The 4,983-nt window shown below is 38.9% G+C and overlaps 1 non-coding gene across 1 annotated transcript; it reads right to left on the reverse strand.

Moving 5' to 3' along the window:
* Positions 1–4,080: 4,080 nt before the first annotated feature.
* Positions 4,081–4,162, reverse strand: EV154DRAFT_t185. The gene has a single exon. It is a non-coding gene; the product is annotated as a tRNA-Ser (tRNA).
* Between the last annotated feature and the right edge of the window lie 821 nt (positions 4,163–4,983).

Here is a 4,983-nt window from a genome sequence, read left to right on the forward strand (position 1 = left end):
CTGTCGAAGAACGTACCAGTGCTGCCGTAACCAGCCGTTGGAACACCATCAATCCCAGCGTGCAAAAGTTCACCGGCTGCTACGAAACTCTTTTGAGAAGTGTGCAGCAAAGTGGATCAAGTCCTCAGGATTTGGTAAGATGGCTATAGCTTAATTCTAGCAGAACTAAATTGTTATTTTACATAATAGGTCCATAAGGCGTATGCTCTATACAAAACGTCGACCAAAAACGGTGCTCCTTTTGTTTTGGAACACTGTTGGCAAATCTTATCCGCTGAGCCAAAGTGGGCCATGTACAACATGCCTAAGCCTGTTGTAACTAAGAGAAAAAACAATGGCAGTCTTGAAGTCATTGAAGACACTGAGACGGGTTCTTCTTCTGGGGATGTAACACGCCCAATGGGGTGTAAAAAACTGAAGGCACTCCAGCAGCGTGAGCGCCAAAACGAGGTAGGTGAAAGCATCGCCGCCCGTTTGAAGGATCTTCTGGAGTTGAACCAGAAGAAGTTACTTCAGAACAAGTTGGCTGTTCAAGTAACCAACAAGAAGATGAGGTTCGACAAGAGAGTTCGAGATGAAAGAATCATGTCGATGGATCTTTCGGTCATGACTGACCCTCGTAAGCGTGCGTACTTCGAGAAAAACAGGAGAAAATCCTTTCTCAACCATCTGACGAATCGTCTGATGAAGAAGTAGAAGATGTGGTAGAAGATGTAGTAGAAGAAGTAGAAGAAGTAGAAGACGGATTAGAAGACTGATTGGAAGAAGACAAATAGAAACTTTTAAAAAATAAAAAAATAAAATTGAAACAAAGTACTACATATTGCCCTGTCTTTGCCAGTGATGCTCGATCAAGTCTTTTTTCAACTGATTATGTGTATCACTATCTTTTAAAGCAACCAAACGGCTCACCAAAGCAGCAAAGGCTTCGGGATCATTCATATCAGGGTAAGCTTGTCCATGAAAAGAATGCATGTGGTAGTCTGTTCCAAGATCCTGACCACGTTCGTTTTCTACAATCTTATTATGTAATATGATACATGTTTGCATAATGGCCTTGAGATCGATAAAGTCCCAAAGTCTAGCAGGCCATTTAATAATAGCAAAACGTGCTTGCAGTACACCAAATGCACGTTCTACGTCCTTTCGCACACTTTCTTGTGCCTTAGCAAAACACTATTAAAGTCCAAGTAAATTAGTTTTTTATAAATTATCTTTGTTACTCTTGGTACCTTCTCTTTTTGCGACGTAGGCACTGCAATTGTCTTCACCAAAGTCGACCAAGTTGGATAAATACCATCTGCGAGAAAGTACCCCTTATCGTATCTATTGCCATTGACGAAGAACTCGACTTCAGGAGCAACACCATGTATCAAGGGGTCAAATACATGGGAACGATTGATGACATTGATATCGTTCAATGATCCCGGAAGACCAAAAAAGCAATGCCAGATCCAAAGGTCTTGGGAAGCAACAGCTTCGAGAATCAATGTTGGCATTTTTTCTTTACCGGTATACATGCCATGCCAGGTAGTTGGGCAATTTTTCCACGTCCAGTGCATACAATCAATTGACCCCAACATACCCGGAAATCCTCTCTCTTCATTGATTGCCAAAAGATTCTTGACATCCTCGCTGTTTGGGGCTCTCAAATATTCGTCCCCATAAATTGCCACAATCGCATGGCAAAAGTGCTTCAATGACTCCATGGCTGTGGAATCAGCAAGTCTGATGTACTCATCAACGGAATCCGATGATACACCGTAAGCTAATTGACGCATAGCTGCGGTCACTTTCTGGATCGTTGAAAGTCCAGGCTTTCCAGCAGCATCCGGTTTTTGGGTAAAGTATTCATCCTTTAATCGAACTGCTTCGACAATTTCCAGAAACAGATCACGCTTCATTCTAAAACGACGACGAAACTGTTGGTCTGTATAAACAGGGTCATCGGAAAAGTAGTCGTTGAAAAGACGTTCATGCCCGGCAGCACGGTTTCTATTAACATAGCGGCGACCAGGAACGGATCCACCTCTCTTGTGTGTATCTTCGGTAAGTTGTATAAGATACTGAAGAGCTTCTTGGATAAGTTGATCTTCAATATCATTGTTGTCAATTATGTCAAAGTTATTACTCATTTTTGTAACAAAAAAATTTAAAAAAGAACAGAAAAGAAAATAAAATCAGGAACGGGATTATAAATTTAGCTACAACCGTTGGGGTCGATCTGTTCTATTTTATTTTAACAGATGGAAAACAGTCCTATTTTACATTTGGAATTCAAAAACCGTTGGGGATGCTCTTACCATCATCGTCATTATTTAGTTATAAAATGTATAAAACTATTTAAGACCGTTTAAAATGGTAAGCCCATCATTCAGCTAAAATATTAAGCAAAAAACTGACCTTTCTTTTGTATAGCTTGCGCTTGATTATCAAATGCCTTTAGACGCAAATCTGTTTTGTCTTTGCCGGCGTTCGCCGCAATACGTTCATCAAATTTTGCCAGCACAAGCTTTTTATGCTCTCGTCATCATTTTAATAAACTGTTTCTTTTTTGGCATTTTTATGCTCTCAACAATATTCTATTTTTACATTTTTAAAATTTTGGAGCAGTGTTTATTTGTTTATTCGTGTGATTGTTGTGAGTCGCACAAAAATTGCTAAAACGAAAAAGGAATATTTCTGCTCGCTCCTTTTTTGGAAGATTTGAGAAAAAAAAAGCTGAGATTTTCAACTGGTTGTGTAATTTTATTTTATATACTAAAATCTTCTAACAACTATCACGACACTGTCAGATATAATTTTATACTAAGCTCTGTACAACTTCAATTTAGATATAACCATTTCACAAAACTATAATTCAATAAAGATCATCTTTCATTTACTATACTTAACTTTACATAAGCACATCTATTAAAATCTCTCTGACAACACTATCCAGATTGTATCAGCAGTCACGACACACGACACAGTAAGGGCCCTCACAAGCAACAAAATTATTTTTTTAAAGATCCCGATTTAGGACTCTATTATTATTTTATTTTTTTTATTTTTTTTGTGAAAGGTTACAATTTTGCCAAATAGATGAATAAAAAATTAAATGGATATATATAGGCGATTAACAATAACATCGAATTTTCTTGAGTGCCAAAATTTTCGAAATATCCCAATAAAGGATTAAAATCCAACGACCCCAGAATCCTTCTATCAGATGAAAAATCAGCCAAATTGGGCTACTGAACTCACCAATGTTTTTGTTTTTTTTTTTTTTTGATAAAAGAGTTGTGTTTGTGATCCTCTTCATTTTCTTTACCAATTTTTAACTATCCAATTTTATTTAACAAAATGCCTTTCCAAAAGTACACTACCATCGTCATATGGGATTCAGCAAGCACCAACGTTTTGATCGAGTTGTTTTCCGATTACGTTGTAAACGTGGGTGTTATTCGCTCACCTCAAGCAAAGCTGAATTTGAACAAGGCAACGGAAGATGCTTTTAATGCCAGTGACGCTATCAACGGTAGAAGGGACTTTGCAGCGATGAATAACAAGTGGATTCGCCTCTGTGATACGTTCAGAACCAGATGAGACGATGCTAATTCTACTGGTAGTGCACCTCTTCAACACTGGGAGTTTCACGATCTGATGGAACAGGCAACATCGAGAATGCAATAAAACTGTAGTGGAGACTTTGTTGTCGGTAAAGTGTAGAAATGTCTGATTCCATAATCATATTCATATCATCATTAAGTTTAAATTAAATTTATTGCGATTCAGCAACTACTGTAACAATTTGAGATAGGCTCATTTCGTTTTCTCTAGAAATAAAAAGTATAATATCGAAACAATAGAGTCCTTGAAAAATAATAACAGATAGGTTAGCATTTTGAGTGAACTTTATATTTTAATCGTTCAAAAAGGGTCATTAAAAAGCAACGTCATTGATTTTGAAAAAAGCTTTCTTTTGGAAGTCTGAAGTAACCTTTCACAAAAAAAAAAAAAAAATAATAAAGTCCTTAATCGGGACCTTTAAAAAAATAATTTTGTTGCTTGTGAGGGCCCTAAAATTCCAAAAAGTATCGTCGCCTGCAGGATTTGAACCTGCGCACGCAGAGCGTATATGATTTCTAGTCATACTCCTTAACCACTCGGACAAAGCGACACACACACTCTTTCCGCTATAGAATTTAACTACTAAATTTGAAACCCAGCCCAAAAAGGAAATTTTCTAGAACAATCCATCCATCTACTAAAAGTACATCGTTAGATTCAACAATACATCTGGAGTATACATCTGAAAACCCCAAAGTCGTATTACCTTTACATCTGAAGATATCCAATTTCCAAGTTTTTCGACATCTTGGACATTCGCTACATTTTAAGATGAACAACAATGTTGAAGCCCTCCTGCAGGACCTCAGCTCCGCCATCTCGAATTTAAACTCAAAATTCGACGCCACCTCAGCCCGGTATGAAACCGTGATCCAGGAACTCCGGTCCGAAAACCAACGCCTCAGCGCTGAGATGTCTCGCATTCAGGCCATACTCAAGACCATCCAAGGTGCTACTACCAGTAGTGCTATGGACATTGACACTGCTGCTACCCCAAGTGCCCCACGTACACCAGGTACTAACGCTAGCAAATATGCTACTGCCACTCCCATTACCGTTCCCAACAATGGTAATACCACCAGCGTACCTGAAGTACCTACCCCTCGTTCTCATGTGAAACATACGGATAAGCCAGCCAATAGCTGGGTACAAGTCGCTCAGCGCAAATCCAAAGCTCCCCTTTCCGATCGCAAGCGATCTGCTACTGCCCGTGCCTTTACTGCCCCTCGTGATGTAACCGCTCCTTCTGGTTATGCATATGTGTACATTCCACGTTCACGTAATCTTAATCGTCGTGATGTTCGTCACCGATTTGCATTATTGGGTATTGAAACCGCCCGTGTGATTGATATCTCCTTCCCTGCTCGATCT

This window comes from Mucor mucedo (genome assembly GCF_025094135.1).
Source record: "Mucor mucedo strain NRRL 3635 chromosome Unknown EV154scaffold_354, whole genome shotgun sequence".
Classification (NCBI taxonomy): domain Eukaryota; kingdom Fungi; phylum Mucoromycota; class Mucoromycetes; order Mucorales; family Mucoraceae; genus Mucor; species Mucor mucedo.